Source organism: Solanum stenotomum, chromosome 6, assembly GCF_019186545.1.
Source record: "Solanum stenotomum isolate F172 chromosome 6, ASM1918654v1, whole genome shotgun sequence".
NCBI classification, from domain to species: domain Eukaryota; kingdom Viridiplantae; phylum Streptophyta; class Magnoliopsida; order Solanales; family Solanaceae; genus Solanum; species Solanum stenotomum.
The window spans coordinates 6,949,243-6,968,372 of record NC_064287.1 but is presented as its reverse complement, the minus strand read 5'-3'; the positions used below and the strand labels follow the sequence as shown (position 1 = coordinate 6,968,372).

The 19,130-nt window shown below is 32.5% G+C and overlaps 1 pseudogene; it reads right to left on the bottom strand.

The window, feature by feature from the left end:
* Positions 1–2,075: 2,075 nt before the first annotated feature.
* On the bottom strand, positions 2,076–7,682 carry LOC125869310 (phosphomannomutase-like; annotated as a pseudogene).
* Positions 7,683–19,130: the final 11,448 nt, after the last annotated feature.

Here is a 19,130-nt window from a genome sequence, read left to right as displayed (position 1 = left end):
AGCAAGCACATATCTGAAAAGGCCATAATTTGACGAAGCTTAGAGGGAATGACATCAATAGAAGAGGTGTTGGGTGGGGGAGGAAGTCTAGTAGTGTCTTCATGAGTTGCTCTATAATTCTTCTCTCTTCTCTTCTTCCCTTTCGCTCCCATTTTTGCTTCTTCTTCTTATTCTTCTCTGTGTTGACTCTGTAATTCGTTAAACCCTAGCACTCTCCTTACAACGTTGAAGTAGGAAGCATTAAATACAAATAATCAGTTTCACGCATGGGTACAATCCTAAACTATGCTTCTAAAGAAGATCTTCATCCTTCATTTCTTGTCATCTGCGAATGTCCACACTTTTGGATGAAATAGCAGCTTGTAGAGCTCCTTCTTCGACTAGACCAAACTATTAAACTCTCTACCCCAAGAAACAATGGTTTGCCAAACGACGTATACATCATTTACATAAACACATAACTACATAAGTATGGTTGTCTTTTTATTGACCAATGGGCCAAATAGACACAAAGTAGGCTTCTAATGGTCCCAACACGCCTTGGGTGTTGGGTCATCTTAGTTCAAATACGCTAAATTAAGGAATTTGATTTTGCTCTACGCTAGTTGACTAAGAGTGACTTTTGAAAGACCGGAAACTCAAGCAGACAACTTAGGCTGGAATTATGACAACCACTGAACGCATGATAAACCAATAAATTGTCAGTCATTCTGAAAATGGCTAAGTATAAAAAAAAAGACCAGTTGCGGAATCGCAAAACCTTTCTTTAATATACTGCATTTAATGTCTTGGTGATAGAACATGCCATGACTGCAAAATAACAGTTAATAGCAATTTAAACAAGTAAAGCATAGATAAAACAATTCAGCAATTATCAACAAAAAGTCAAATAGTCAAATCATTATGGTTAGAACTAAATTAAATTTCCAACAGAGTCGTCATTTCTGTTTTATCGAAATGTAAAAGAAAGACTTTAATTTTCAAAAACTTAAGTTTTAAAGAAAAATCGATTTTCAAAGAGAGTCGCAAGTTAATTTTTTGAAAGAAATTAAGAAAACTTATTAAATTTTCAAAAGATATCCTCTTTTGTGTCTAAGAACGTGTAAGAAGATTTTGTTGTGAATAGACTATCCGAAGTTAGACGCCACACGATTTTATCATCAATGGAGCTCGTTCTAGGGACATACGTATTTTGTATAGAAAAAAACTGAGGGACTGGGGTAAGGAGAAGGATAATCTATTAAAATTCCAAATCCCATTGATGAAAAGGTCTTTGATCTTAATATTTTCCTCGTCTCGATTTAGAGGATCTTGAATACAACTTCTAATGCTATTTATGAAAAGGTATCCAAATATTGTGCCAAATGTTAACTAAACAACCATTATTGAAGATCTATGAGGTAGCTTTGTTACAAGTTTCCATCCATTAAGGATACACTTATAGGTGGATGATGAATTAACTCTAGGGGATCTGTTTGGTTGAAGTCTATATTAATTAGTAGGCAATAAGGTTATTATTCTTTTTGTAATAGTGGTGTTGCATAACATGAGTCAATCCTAATTCATTGCCCATTGTACCAATCTTGTTACATTTAGATAGGTATGCTGAGAGTAAAAAAAGAGAGTTGTTTAAAATCTAGAGCTCCTCTCACCAAAAGGATTATCATAGAGAGAACAGAACAAAATTCTATTAAAAATAAATGAGGATTCTTGAAAAATCAACTAGAAAACTCAAAACAGTCACAAATATTTCAACACTGACAAATCCACAATCCATGACGAAAAAAATGAGTTCGAATTGCCAGCACTAATGACAACCGAGTCTCACCTATCAATCCCCTGAATTATTCGGTTCCGGTAAATTCGTTCGACTACTCATGAGAGGGTGTATCATCAATATATCTCATTGTATATTTTATGAAGCAGAATGTTGTCTAGCTCGAAACAAAGACTAAAACTTTAATAAACACAACTAAATTCTCTTCAAGCTTTCTCGGCTCAAAGAGACCATTATTGAGCTACCTATTTGGAAGAAAAATATGGATTTCAAGAGAAAGTACTGCATCCATATTATTATTTTGATGAGAAAATTTAATACAAGAATTATTGCAATTATTCATTTCTATTGTGCATAGAATACAAGCATACAATTGTGTATTGGAGAAGTGCAACAAGCTCAAGAACTTCCATTATCCTTGCCGAGGAATAGAACAGAACACTATTTCAATGTCTCCTCCGGACTAGTAACTGGAAAAAGAGAAAATGAAACAAATAGCAGGTAATGTGATTCCCCTAGTAATTATGCAAGAGAACAACTATTCAAACATCAAAAGAATTAAGTTTTAGGCGGACCTATGTGACCAACAATTCTCTCAGACTCGTAGATCTCATGGTCATTTCCTCCCTGTTCAATAAAAAACATGACGCTTATATCAATCCAGACATGAAAAGAAAGCTTCAAGCACATCAGTGACTAAAGATTACCTTGTATGTTTTGTCTTCGAAAAAGTGAATTTCATTAAATTATTCAAGGTATCTCAAACAATAAGTCTTGTCCAAACCTTGGGGGAAAACCTGTCATGACCAAGAATCCCCAAATCATCTGTCAATAATATACTTAAAACGTTCAGCGGTCAATGAGCACAAGAAAAAGGCTTAAAGATGCTTACATTGAAACTAATTTGACATGGAATGGAGAAGATGAGTTAAGAATGTGCAAACTTTTCTCTGAGCATTGATACCAAAGTTTCGCATATGTTCAACCTAATTATAGTTTCAAGTGTCTTTAAATCACGGAGAAAAAAAATTCTATTAGAGGTACATTACTGCAAAACATATATGCAATACTAGAACAATTATCTATACATTGTCATACTTTTCAAATTCATCCTTGTCTTCCTGACTACAATTCCTCCCATTAGGCGATACGTTTAGCATGCCACTTCTAAACTCAATGAATGTTCCTTTGCAAAGAAGAATGATTAAGAAATTTGCCACAACGAAGCAGAAAATTCAACCTTTAATCTACATTTGCTTGGATCCTTCAAAAATGTTGTCTGGTGTGTGTCAGGTCCTCCAAAAAAAAAACAATTTTTGACGGAAGACTGGCATGGGTGCGGCGACATTTTTGGAGGATCCAAGCAACACAGACTTTGATATGCTCACCTCTTTATTGAAATATCCAAGTCAGCAATGTAATGGAGAGTAAACTTAACAAATTCCTGCATATCATTTGCATCCCATCAAGATATTTCTTGGCAATCTACATATAAACTCATTTCTACTTTAATTGGGTGAACCTAACTATAAACATTAAGTCTCACCCTATTATACGCAACATACACACACAATTAACTCTTCATGGAATGTGTAATAACCTGATTTCCAGATTTTCGTAAACTATCAAAAACATTGCTTCGAAACTTAGGAAAGAATCCTTGAGAGGAAAAATAATAAAAGAGAGAGAAAAGGAAAAAGGAGTATAGCAGAAGAATCATCTACCTTTCTAAGTTCTTGAATGAATTTCAACATTTGTGGAGTAGATTCTTGAATTTTGTTGCAAATTATTCAAAGAAGAAAAATCAATATTGTTATGGGGGTGATTAAATGTCACTATTGGTAACACCACAAGAAAATAGATTTTTAACGACCACTTCTTAACGAAGGGATACACATACGGTTGTTATAAGTGTACTTACAGCGACCAAATAAATTATCAGTCGCTAAAAGTCAATTTTCAACTTAACTACATTAAAAAGGGTGTAAACGACCACTTCTTAACGAAGGGATACACATACGGTCGTTATAAGTGTACTTATAGCGACCAAATAAATTATCAGTCGCCAAAAGTCAATTTTCAACTAAACTACATTAAAAGGGTTATACCTCGTAGTTAAAGATTAAATTAACAAAAACAATTACTGGTTGATTTCTTTCTCTTCCCAAACACTTCTTTCAACACCAGAAAAGAAAAAGGTAACCCTACAAGCCGAAAACATTTGAGCCATGTTGTGGTATTTCACTGTGATTTTTGGCTTTTATAGACCTCCAGTGAATCGGTATTGCATTATCTCTTCCTCATCAAGGTAATTTTATAGACCTCTACTAGAAGTTTCTTTGTACGGTACTAATTTTTGTATTTGTAGAATTTTCTCAAAAACTTAGACCTAGTTAAAAGTATCAATTTACATATTATCCATTTTTGTTTCATTGCTAAGAAATTATTCTCAATTTCCGCAACACCTCTCAGTACTCTTTATCTCAGAAAAGGTATCAAACTTTTGTGGAACTGAAGCTTAAATTAAGAAGAACTGATATTCTAAGAAGAACATACTGAATGTGAGTTTAGCTATGTATATTTCTGGGTTGAATTGAATTGCACAAGCAGATGGGTGGTAAGTACATGTAGGTAAGTATTCATGAGTTTTTATGGGTAAATTAGTTATTCCATCAAATTTGTTTATTTATTGGTACACTTAGTTGCTTATTCTTGGCTAAAGATTTGAAGGTTCACTGTATTTCAGATTCTTCGATTTGTAGGATGTAGAAGATATTGAGGAAGAGGAGTTTGGGTTTTCGAAAAACTATTTTCTTGCTAAAGAATTGGGATTTTCAAGGAAAATTCTCCTCAGAAGATCTTAGAATTCAATCTCACTAACGAGGAGATAATAAGAGAGGTATCAACTAATATTGATCTCTAACATGAGAAAGAAGTTAAGGATTTGATTAGTAGCTACAAAAGTTTGTACTCAAAATGGCTTTTCGTGCTAAGGTCTGGTATTACACTCTTTGTGTATGGCTTTGGATCAAGAAAACTTTAGGGTGTATTTGGTATGAAGGAAAATGTTTTCATGGAAAACAAGTGGATTTTTGACTTATTTTCTGATGTTTGGTTGGTGAGTAGAAAATATTTTTCCAAAAAGATTTTTAGTGTTTGATTTATGCATGAAAAATGTTTCTGAGCAATATCTTTTATTTTTACTAGAGTAGAAAATAATTTTTAAAAATAAACTTATATTTTTTTGGGGGGTGGGGGGTTGGGAGGGCTGGTAGGGGGGGGATCGAGGGTAGAGGTGAAAAAATAAAAATATGAAGTTGAAAATATTTTTTAAAAACAAAGTTAATTTTTTTGGTGGGTGATGGGGGGAGGGGTGGGGGATCTAGGGTAGGGGTTAAAAAATAAAATTTTGAAGTTGAAAATATCTTTTAATTTTTTTCCTTGGTCTGAGGAGGCTGTCAATACTTGAAACATCAATAAGTTTGTCGTATTTCTATGCATAATTTACAGTACTGCCGAATGTATCATTAAAAATTTTCTTGGTACAAACAACCTATTGCTCTTTACTAGTAACGACAAACTTCTATGCATAACATATTGAACTTGATTGGGGTGATTATTGCTCCGAGATTTTCTTAATAGGACCTACAAGCTTGTAACCACCTTCCATAACATTTAATAATTTTTGGAGTATCTGGCAGAATGCATGGGTGCGCTGACATTTTCAGAGGATCCAAGCAACATAGACTCTGATATGTTCTCCTCTTTATTGGAATATCCAAGTCAACAATATAATCTAGGGCAAAGTTAATAAATTCATGCGTATCATTTGCATCCCATCAAGATATTTCTTAGACATCTACATATAAACTCATTACTACTTCAATTGGGTGAACCTAACTATAAACATTAAGTCTCACCCAATTATACGCAACATACACACACAATTAACTCGTCATGGAATGTGTAATAACTTGGTTTTCAAATTTTCATAAACTATCATAAACATTGCTTTGAAACTTACGAAATACCACGTTAGTGCAATTTTTCAAAAAAGTACAAATTACATAGTAATCTCTCTTTTTTGCTCTTAGGCAAATTATCCTTCACCTTATAGATAAAGATATCATGCATAGACTAATTTATCACTTCAACGAAATTATTTTCTGTGAGTTAAACAACAAATAATTAGAAGGATCACTAAGCCTTTATCGAACTGCACTTGGTTGGGTATGCTCCCCTCTTTGCAATATAACAAAAATAAAATATTTCCTCACAAAATAAGAAAAACGCATTGACTAACCTTAAGCTTCTCGTCCGCAAGATATAACTTCAAGCTCACCACGCAGACCAGGAGTCATGTAATTTCAAAACAAATCACCCTACCGAAGATTTTGTTTTGTCACAAAGTGAATATGCACTCACAAGCAATATTATAGAGATATGATATCAAATTCTAGTCATTAAAATTACATGTTTCCCAATAAGCTTGCCATCTTTATGTGCTACAAGGCTATTTTCAGTGAAAACATAATCATAGTCATTTATGACTGCATCACAAATATTAGAAAGATCAAAATGTTATCATTCTCAAGAAATTCTTTTAGATAGGTTAGTTAATTGCCACATACTGGGAACCAAGGGACATGCATGACCTCAAAGATTGTTTAACACTAATATTGGGGGAAAAAAAGGTACATTTCAACAGCTAACATGGAGCTATAACCATAAGACTATGTATGCCTTTCTAGTGGAAAGGCCCTCTCATTTTTCAAATCAAAACACAGTTCAGTGCTCGTGGCTAATGAACTAATAGTTTTACACTGTTACTCTTGCTTAATAATCCAAGGAATTTCAGATACTGACCTAGAAACATGGGCTCTAATAATTTGATGTAGCACCTTTCATTATCCCAACTCCAAGTTTAGTATATATGCTAGTTAAGCTAACTTGTATTGCCAAGCTGTTCTAATATCTTGAAAAGGTCAGAACCTCCAACAACTCCAACAGTAACAACCTGCAGGTTGACAAAATTGTTAAGACAAAGAATGCTTAAGAGGAAAAAAATGTATATGTGGAAAAGAAAGAGAAGGAAAAAGGAGTATAGCAAAAGAATCATCTACCTTTCTAAGTTCCTGCATGAATTCCAACATTTGTGGAGTAGATTCTTGAAATTTTGATGCAAATTACCCAAAGAAGAAAAATCAACATCGTTATGGGGGTGATTAAATGTCACTACTGGTAAATTAACTGTAAAATTAAATGAATAATAAGAATAAGAACAATAAAAAATTATGACAATATTTTGAAAATAAATGTACAAGCTAGCAAGAATATACTGAATCATTCGACGGAACCTCAATCTCAAACAGGTTGGATTCAGCTACTAATTATACAAATCATCTATACCATTCTGCTTTATTCAAGCCCATCAAGGATGCAATTGCCCATAAAGTCAAATTAATCTACAGTAAGGGTGTTTTCAATATGGATCTGATTTTCTCATGTTCCTTAGGTAAAAAAAATTTGAAACATATTTTCTTTAGAAACACAAGTTCCTTAAAAATGAGGAAAATGAATTGTCTAATGGACGTAGGGAAAACAAGTTCTAGAATTAGCATTGCACATTGATTTGTCCTCCAACACACCTTATCATCATCCCACCTCTGTACCCATATCCCACGACACCACCCACATCCCCATGTTGCTTTGATTATATACAAATACTTTCAGAATAGTATTTTTTACTGGCATTCCGAACACACCCTTAGTAATAGAAACAAAGGGAACAAACAAACTAAAGCAGCAAATACAACTAGGAGCAATCATACTATACCTTCATGGGTGTTGTAAGAGTTTCATCAACATCAAACAGAACAATTAAACCAGCTTTTCTTGCAACCATTTTTATCTTTCTATACTTTTCACCAACTCTTGACTACATTCAACGGCCAAACATTCACCCTTATCAGCTACACTTGATAAAATCAAAATAAAATCCAATACAAAAGTTCAAAAAGATGAAATGAAACAAATCAAATTATAGAATTGCAATATATAGTTGTACTAATTTGTACAACACAATGGGCGGTGGCACTTTGCGTAGTCACTAGAAAGAAGTATTCAACAAGACGACAAAATGAAGCAAAATCAGTTAGAGAAAATGCAAAATTTACACAGATTGAAGAAGAAAAGACGTGTAAGTGAGCAATTTTACACCACTTGCATTCATTGGCTTACCTCAGCAAAAAATGGCTGGGAGAATTGAACGCAGATCTAAGATTGAATGTGGATATTGGTATTTGAGGGGTGGTTGTGTTCTTCTCACTCAAAGGCTTCCCACTTGAGTTTTGTGATCTATGTCCCAATTTCTATTGACACTATGTGGTTGATGTTGAAATTTGGTAGAGTCTCTTTACTTTTTTTCTTTTTAGTCTAAAAATATTCTATAGTATTTAATTTTCTTTCAAGTCTAGGATTTACATTAATTGCAAAATATTTAATTTACTTTTTAGTTTAGTATCTAGAAGGAAAATAATATATTTTATTCTCCTTAATTATTTATAAATAGCGATGTATTCTTCTATTGAATCAATACAAGAATCAATACAAAGAATTATCATTCATTCTCTCTTTAATTTTTCTTTGTAGTTTCTTTCATTCCTAACATTGGTATCAGAGCCTTCCATTGATCTTAATGAATCTGTGAGTTCATTGAAGAAGAACTTTCAACCACTTTTAATTTGTATCTATTTTCAACCCAATTTTAACCCGTGCTTTTATTTTTAATGATGGGGCTACTTTTAACCAAATTTTAATATATACTATTTTAAACCTTATTTTCAAACCATGTCAAGCAATATTCTTTCTTCCAATGCCCTACAAACCTTTAATGGTGAAAATTATCAAATTTGGACAGTTAAGATGAAGTCTTATCTTGAGGCTTATGATTTGTGGGAAGCTGTAATGGAAGGCAAACCCATACAACATCTCTCTGAAAAATCTTCTTATGCTGAAATCAAACTTCACTCAGAAGAGAAAATCAAAAAATACAAACCCAAAATTGTAATTCAAAATTCAGTTACAGATTTAATCTTCTCTAAAATCATTGCATGTGAGACAACAAAATAAGCTTGGGAAAGACTTGAGAAGGAGTACTGAGGAAGTGAACGAGGCAGACATAATCAAATTTTGAATTTGAAAAGAGATTTGAATCTCTTAGGATGCAAGAGAGTGAGATTATCATTAATTATTATGACATAATTTCTTTGATTGTCAACAAAATTAGGTTGCTTGGTGAGAATTTTAAAGATAATAGAATAGTTAAAAAGATTCTTGTGACTATTCTTGAGAGATTTGAGTCTAAAATCTCTGCTTTGGAATAGTCTAAAGATCTCTCTACCATCTCTCTTGTATAATTGATAAGTGCTCTTGAAGCACAAGAACAAAGAAGAGCTTTCAGACAAGATAAAGTTGTTGAAGGTATCTTTTATGAAAAATGTAAAAAAAAAGTTGATTATCCTCCTTGCAAATATTGCAAAAAGAAAACACACTTGAAATTTTTTTGTTGGTGGAGATCTGATGCATTATGTGAAAGTTGCAAACAAACAGGTCATGTTACAAAATTGTGCAAGTTCAAATACACTCAAGATAAATCGCAGGCTCTATTAGTAGAAGAAGAATGTGATGATGAATTCTATTAATTGCCATAATAAAATGTCATGACCCATGGGTACACCCTAGATGTAACATGACGTACTAGACCCCGAAAGGGCCTAACACAAGCCACTTAGCATATCATAACATAAAGTAAATAGAAATGATGCGGGAATTTTAAAGCTTTTTCCGTACAATTGAAGTCTTTTATAAAAGCAAGAGGAAGTCTATAACACTTTGTCTCAAACCATCTAATACGTGAAACTCTTTGGGACGCAACCCATACAAAAGTCTAAAACATAAAAGAAAGACATAAAAGAAAGGTGATCAAATCCTCGATGCTATGAGGACTCACCCAATCTTCAACTCCTTGCTCTACTAGGAACCTAGCCACGGGAATGGAACTCAATATCTCCAGACCCTACATTTGATAAGAATGTAGGCAAAAGTATGCGTTAGTACAAAATGTACAAAATATGATAGTTGGCATAACATCATAAGATCCTAACATAAGTGTTAGACAATATAAGACATAAGCCATGAGCATAAGAGATAATAACATAATCATAAGCATAATCTCCAACATAGATATAATATAAGCATTAGTCATCATAAGGCATGAACCTTTAACATAGGAGATACTTTATACTCATAGCATAGTCAATACTTAGTTCTTCATAGCATAAGAGAAACACTTCATTAAGTAGCTTCAAGTCATACTTGTGCAATGCATGGATAAGACCCCATAATCTCACCCACACTAAGTACCACTTTAGGCCATCATACGTACTTACCATCTTTTATCTCATCCATAGACAAGAGAATCTCTCACCTTTAGTCAATCATACAAGGAAGGCAACTATAGAACAATCCATCAAAACATACATCATATAAGAAAAACACTTCTTAGACAACCTCAAGTCATACTTATGCAATGCATGGAGAAGACCCCATAATCCCATCCATACTAAGTACCACTTAGGGTCATCACAATCATACTTCTTGGTTGGGGACTAGTCCCTCTCTTGAATCCTTGGAACACTATGAGACACTTCATTACGCATATCTTAGTTCCTCATTAATTTGAATCCAATGAGATACTACTTTAAGCATGTCTTAGTTTATTATTATCTTGAACACTATGAGATACTTCATTAAGCATGTCTTAGTTCATTATTGCTTTTGAACACTAGGAGATACCTCTTCAAGTATGTCTTAGTTCATTTTAGTCTTGAACACTATGAGATACTTCTTTAAACATGTCTTAGTTCCTTGGATACGAATATTGCTACTAGAAATCCGGACTTCACTAGGTGAAGGCTTCCATCTCATGTGACCTACTTTGGGAAAACCCGGACCCTACTATGTGAGAGTTCCCCCTTTTACTTTGGAAGCCCGGACTCAACTAGGTGTGAACTTCCTTTATTTTGGAAGCCCGGACCCAACTATGTGTGTGCCTCCACCTCATTGTCAATATCCATTCGGGGCCAAGCATACACCCCCTTAGACTAGTTATTAAGCCTTATTTAACTCATGACTCATGAAGGGATGTCCTTGACAACCAATCCATGTTTCAAGTGATTCTATCACTTTATGCATTCAAACATTCTTAAGGTAGATAAGGTAGGTAAAGTTCTTCCACTACAATGATATCTACTAGTCTACCATTCTCATATAGGCTTCACTCTCAAAGCCATTACATACATAATACATCATATTAGATGTACTCTCAAAGCCCTAGTAATCAACACTCATGACTAAAAGCCTTACTCTCAAAGCTTTACTCCTTACAATCATTATACATACCTAGATTACAAGACATTCTAATCACATGCTTCATTCTTAAGTGATTCTAACCATATATCATCATAAAGGTTCAATCTCAAGCCTTACTAGTCATGATACATCATATACTTTTAATCTAATTCAATTCATGTCTGTATGCTTTCATTCTTAAATAATTACTATACACATCATCAATTCTTGAAGATCATCTCTAAGTCTTCAATTTCCCTCTTTAAAGGACAAATCCACATTACTTCAATTTCATCAATTATACTAGGGTTAAGCATAGAAAACATGTATTTTCATCATAATAACATGATTCACTACTAATTCAATCATAAACAATCAATATCCACTCAATTGGATTCATACTCGACATAACCCACATTATTGGGAGGAACCCTAACTTGAATTGGGAATTTCATCTTCAGAATTGGGGGAATTCTAGGGGACTCCATAGATGGAAGAATCCATGGATGAATACGTTATCATATCTTGGTTAAAAAAACCTCACAAAGCTTGGAAGATTTGAGACTCGACCTAGCTTGAACCCTCTTCTTCTTTTTCAAATTCTAGAGAGAAATATTTGAGAGGAAGAACTTTGGGATTCTTTTAGATTCTAGGGAGAATGACTTAATTTGGAGAATATAAAGCTTAAATACTTTTCTAGGTTAGGGGTAAAGTGACTTAGTATCTAATTAATAAAATATCAAAAGACCTTAAGACCCCAACTTAAAAATTTGCAGAACTTCACGTTAAAGCTCGCCAAGTGGACCTTTGGCACCGCCTAAATTTCCAGCAGCTCCCTTGGTGGAGCAGAGCACTAGGCGATGGGGAAGGAAGCTTGGCGATGCACCTATTGGTTGGCGAGCCCCAACCTGGCTCGCCCAAAATTCCAGTATCTTGGGCCTTGGAGGCAGCCCCTTAGGCGAAGGGGGTTTCACTTGGCTAATCGCCAAATCACTTGGATGATGGATCCTCACTTCGCCAAGTTGAAAAGGATGGAGATGTTCTCTTTAACAAAATCCTAAGTGGCATAGGCCCTTGCCCTCTTCCATGGCTTGCTACCCCACACATTTAGCCCTAGCTTAGCTTACTAGATTCCGGGGTGTTACACAAAAGCAAGGAGAAGATATTTTTCAAGAATAATTAAGTGTTCAAACTCAAGTTAGATACACCAACTTGAGTTTGAGAGGGGATGTTGAAATTTGGTAGATTCTTTTTACTTTTTTTTTCCTTTTAGTCTAAAAATATTTTATAGTATTTAATTTCCTTTCAAGTCTAGGGTTTACATTAATTGCAAAATATTTAATTTATTTTTTAGTTTATATCTAGAAGGAAAATAATATATTTTATTCTCCTTAATTATTTATAAATAGTGATGTACTCTTTTATTTGAACAATGCAAGAATCAATACAAAGAGTTATCATTCATTCTCTCTTAAATTTTTCTTTCTAGTTTCTTCCATTCCATAACAATTGGTTGTGCCACGTATTTTTTTCTATAATATATCATATATTGTATTGTATTGTATTGTACTAAGTTTGAATAGGTTGAATCACTTTTCATGGTTACGTAAGGTGATGCTGATGATAAACCTACAAGAGAATAGGGTATGGAGTAAAGTATTATGAAAATATAAGGTAAAGGATAATTAGAGTTATTAAATACTCCTCCCGTTTCAAAATAATTGAATTGTTAAAACATTTTTCATATTTTAAGTTAACTTAATTATTCAATCTTCAAAACTACTTTTAAAGTATTCTTTCATTTGAATTTTCTATGTAATGAGATCAAAATCTTTTTATTGCTTGAATTATTCTAAAGAGTAATTTGACAATAATTAATAAAGGCAAAAATGAAAAGTAATATCTAATTTATGTCCTAGTCTTCTTTTTTTAAAAGGTGTGAAACACCCCAACAATTCAATTGTTTTGAAATGGACGGAATAATAAGCAAAACCAAAATGAGAAGAAAATATTAAGGTAATGAAACAATTAATATCAAATCAGTTGTTACACAAAATGATTTTTTTCCTTGTTACCTGATATGAATTCAAACGATATGATATAATAAAATTTAAATAACAATCAAAACAGACGTTACTACTAAACTAACAATACAATACAACTAATAACACCCATTTGTATAACTATACAGACTTTTGGGACCATTATTGTGAGAAAGGAAACAACAAATAAGACACACTTGAAGTTTCCAAGTTTTTGAATTATTGGGATTTGGGTATGGTCAATTTTAACCTTGAGCTTATGTGCATATTTTTCCTCAAGATGCTTCAAGGAGAAGTGGAGTGACCAAACAAATTTTGTTTTTTTCATATATTCATCTGAAATGACATGTTTTTCCTGGTATTTGTTAATATGCATATACCAAATCTATAACATGAGCACCCCCACCTCTTTACTACAGGAAGCTTAGATCTGCTATACCCAAACTTTTCCGGTTCACCCCAACATTCCCCACTTGTCTGATTGTTGCAGAGCAAGAACACTCAATCAGTGAGCTATTACGCACTCTTTCAAGAGTTGCTTCTTCTAGGCAAAGCTTCTAGCTGCAGTGGCAGAGCCATATGTATTCAAGGGATGTCAATTGATACCCCTTCATTGGAAAATTACACTTTGTAGTTAGGTAAAAAGTTCTTTTATATATATATACACTATACATCGACTCTCCTTGGCTTATTCACTAATTTATATTTTGACACTCCTAAGTAAAAATCCTGGCCACACCACTATCTAGCTATCACTTCACCCCTGTCTCATTTATCACTGGCAGTCGATAAGAATCTTGATAATCATATTAATAGTATTGGACTATTACCTCTCTCCAAACAAAAAAAAATTAAAAAAAAGCTTCATATTCATAAATTGGACTATTACTTCTATAAATACCGTTATATCCTATCTCAGTAAAAGAGTGGAATTTATCTTTTATTAATTAGAGGTTCCCAAACTCATGCAATTCCTGCACTGTCTACCACTAGTAGACTAAATAATTCCAAACTCAGCACTAAAACCAAATTGTACAACCGTACCACAAAATTTATCTCTACAAAGACAAGTACTATGAGAACCAACAACACACCAAGTGCAATCCCACAAAGTGGGGTCTGGAGAGGGTAAAGTGTACCTTACCTTATGGAGGTAGGGAGACTGTTTCGTAAAGAATGTCCGCTCAAGTGAAGCAAATCAAAGTAATAATGAAAAGGTAAAAAACAACAATGAAGAAAACATGACAACTAGTCGGAAAGCATGTCAGGACATTCATTCATGAAAGGTACCATAACATTACCAACACACTGCGATTACCTAAACATAGTAAACAACATATAGATAGCATATACCAAAAGCCACTAACTACATGAGTAAGGCTAAAATAAGAAGTACAAGGTCCCAACTTTCGATATGCAATTTTATAACTTGACATTAGCACTATCACCACTATCTCCTTTGTTCCTGTCTATATTATCCGATGAACCTTTCCCATCCCCTAAAACAATAAATAAGAAAACCCCACTTCGTAAGAAACATTGAAAACTATTACTTTCCACCAAAATTTCATGTACTAAATCAATTCACAAGCAAGCACATACCTGAAAAAGCCATAATTTGACGAAGCTTAGAGGGAATGACATCAATAGAAGAGGTGTTGGGTGGGGGAGGAAGTCTAGTAGTGCCTCCATGAGTTGCTCTGTAATTCTTCTCTCTTCTCTTCTTCCCTTTCCCTCCCATTTTCGTTTCTTCTTCTTCTTTGTGTCAACTCTGTAATTCGTTAAACCCTAGCACTCTCCTTACAACGTTGAAGCAGGAAGAATTAAATACAAATAGGTCCTCTTATTCTTTAAAAAAGTTAAATTGGACATACAAGTTTTTATAATTACAATTAAACCCTATACAATATAGACGAGAGTTTTTCTCATCCTTGCGAGTCGTTTTGTATGAGGTATAAAATATAATAAATTCAGGATATAACGCAGGATGATTAGAAGTATTTGTTAATCCTTGGATTATTTATCTCATCATTTTATAACTTACTCCTGAGATAAATTATTCCATATACATGATAAATTAACTTATCCTGGGATAACTAACTCTGGAATAACTTGTTTCCAACCAAATAATTTAATTAAACTCACATAATTTATCAGAAAAAGAGTTGTAGGGGTGTTTAAGAAAAATCAAATAGTTCACAATCAACTCAAATTAGAGTGGACGTTAGATTCTTCCGTTTGATTTCATTAAATTTTGGTTCACATTCAGTTCTTTGATATTTGGTGTTGAAAGTCTTGCAAAACCAAATGAGGCACATGTTTTATCGAAAAATAAAAGAAAGACTTTAATTTTTGAAAATCAATTTAACTTAAGTTTTAAAGAAAAATCAATTTTCAAAGAGAGTCGCCAATTAATTTTTTAAAAGAAATTAAAAAAGCTTATTAAATTTTCAAAAGATTTTAAAACAGAGAAAAAATCATTTGAAATCCAAAGGGGGTTCAGGGTTCAATTTACATTTTGAGAAGGTATTAGGCACTCGCAATGTCCGCTAATGTGCGGTTGACCGACAGCTTGACTAAAGGTTTGACTAATTGTAGAAAATATTAATTAAGTATAAATTAAAGAAAGCTATTTCAAATTGTCGTTTTGAAAGAAAAAGGGACAAGCTTGAAATAATTTTTCTAAGGAAATAATTATTCATATCAATAAATAACTAAGTAAATAAACAAATGATAAAAATATTTCAATTAAACATAAAAAGGGAAGAAAGACTATCTCTGGGAATTTAATTAAATAAAAACCAAATTAAAGCTAAATTTTACTTTTAAACCTCCAAACACTGGATACATAAATTCTAACCCCCAAAACCAACGTTTATTCCTTCCATATTTCACTCCACAAATCTCTCCTTATTTTTAGTCACAGAATCTTAGTAGTTATTTTCTCATTCAGAAAACCAACGTTTATCCCTTCCTTATTTCACTCCACAAGTCTCTCCTTATTTTTAGTCACAGAATCTTAGTAGTTATTTTCTCATTCACGTTTGAAATTCAAAATCAGTCTCTTTCTTGTAGGTTAAAGATATTTTTAGACAAAAAAATCTAAAAAGGATATTTATGAGTCTTTTACCTATTTTTAAAAATACTCCAAAATTTATAATCAAATAAGTGAACTTTCAATTTTTAACACTAAAACGTAAAATTAGAAAAAGAAAAAGTAATAGTAGTAGTTATTATTGGTAATAATTAGTGTAATATTTGTAAATTTTCCATAATTTGAGTTGGTTATGGACTCTAACAACTAATCATTCATTGAAACTAATTAGGATTCCTGTATTATTATTTAATCTTTCCATTATCTCATAATAATATCAATTTCAATTTCACCAAAATTTCATACAGTCTAATATTTTTCCCTTTTTTCTGGTGTTTTTCATAATCAAATTTCTTTAATGGATTGTATTTGTTCATGTATCTAATTGATAACTTAATTCTTATTTATTGTGATACATTTATAGATACATATTATTTCAACTTACATACATCCTTCTTTCACAACCTTATTATATCAGATGCGTTATTATTAACTACAAAATGATACATTATATAAAAAATGTATCTTATCAATTTGAAATCTTTCACAATTGCATATTTATCTTTCAAGGCAAACAATGTATCTTCTCCCAGAATCATAGACTGAATAAAGATACTCAAATGATGCAACAACCTGTTAACATTAAAGAAATTAGTGATACATTCCATAAAACAATTGTTTCTATATACCAATCACAAACAATCAGACAACTAAATTATACTTAATATCAGATACAAAATATAAATATAATCTGGTACATACCTTCATTCTTCAATATTTTGATGTTTTTACAATAAATTAAATGTACAATGTATCATCTATAAAGTATAGTATTTCACAAGCACAACCAGATACAAATATACTAATGTATCATGCTAAACATTTTGTCATGATACAATAATTTAAATTAATACTACATGTTTATGATATATAATAACTATCACACAGTTATGTGTCGAACTCTAAGCTAACACTTTACGTGCAAAATTTACTTATTTAATCCATCTAATTCATAGAAATACAATACTTATCAATTTATACAAGATACATAAATACTAATGTATCACGATTGATATAGTCATCTCGAAAATACAAATAAAAAATTGAATTAATAGCACAATATATGTAATTTCATATCTCTTATTGTCATATCTATTTTACTATGAAATTAAAGCTATGATCTATTTTATACATTGCAAATCTAGGCTCATATTTTTTTTTTCAGATTTTTGAATGTCAGATCTAATTTTTCTTTTCCAGATTCTTCAATGTCTCAGCAAAATCAAAATATTCATGACGTATCTTCTCAAATATTTTGATAATTTTGAATCAAAATTGAAAGGATCTTGGACGAATTGGGAAAACAAATTTGAAATCCATAGTATCGTTCATAACTCACCTCGCTTTCCCAGATTCATGAATGTTTAATCATGTATGAGCTATTGTTTTCAAATTTTGTCAATCTATTACGATTTGGGTGAGAATTGAGAGAAGAAAATTTGAATTGTTTGAAGCTGGACGAATTTGAAATATAATTGAGAAAAGAAAATTTGAATTCTGATTTGATTGAAGCTATTAAAATTTGGAAGAGATTGAAATCAACTAGATTAGCGTGTTTTGGAGAACTCACATTCAATTTTATATTCCCTTTCCTTTTTAAAAGGTAATTGAATTTGTGTTTAATGTATCAAATATAATGTATCCGACTTGTTTGCTATGTATCCGGATAGCACTGATTTTGAGAGATTTTTGTAAATTGAAAAAAAGTAGGAATAAAATGTAATTTGCTCTTTACACTATGAGATTTATGTAAGATACAACAATAAATAAATAAGAGTAAAGGAAGAATAATGTTCATATTTGGGCCCCTGCCCAAATTCGAAATTGGGTCAGCAAACATACTTTTATCCCTATCCTCTTTCTAAATTTAAGCTTCAACAAATGGGTTTCAACCCATTTCTGTTCTGAAAAACTGCTTGGACCTGCTGGTAACAAAAGAGTTTGGGCTTTTGCCCATTTTTTTTTCCTGAAAATCCCCGTATCCACTGAATGTATCTGCTGCATATGGACTGTATACTAGCCCATTTTTCTGTATATTGAACTGTATACCAAATGCATACAGCCCGCTTTAGCTCCTGCATCCTATATTTCAATTTTTGGACCTGTATATCGATACTCGCCATGTATATTAGTGTATACTGCTGTATATAGCAGGTATACAGCCCATTTTCGGACTTTCCGGGGCCTGTTTCAGCTTCTCTTTCATCGCAAATATGAGGATGACTCGAAACGACTCAAGGATATGCAAGAGTGGAGTCCACAATGGACTCGGATGGATGTCACATGCAACAAAAAAAGAAGAAAAAAGGCAAAATATTAACATATAATCCAACCAAAATGAACAGAGAAAAAACAATATGCTAAAAAAAAAGGAACCAAAGATATATATATATATCGACTCTAGACAGAAGACATAAACTAACGCATAATCCCAACTAAAGGAAATTATAAAGATAAAAAGTCAACATGAATTCCTACAAATTATCACTAACATGTATAAACTAGATGGGATGATTCAACAGGTTAAAAACAATTAATGCATAGCAACCAATTCCTAAATACTATTAAAGAAACATACTCCCTCTGTCCCTAATTACTTGTCCACTTTTCCTTTTATAGTTGTTCCTAATTACTTATCATTTTGACAAATCAAGAAAGGACAATTTTTTTTACCTACTATACCCTCAATTAAATGACTAATTATTTTGAAAAATGTAGAGCTTTCCATCCACTTCATAATTAATAG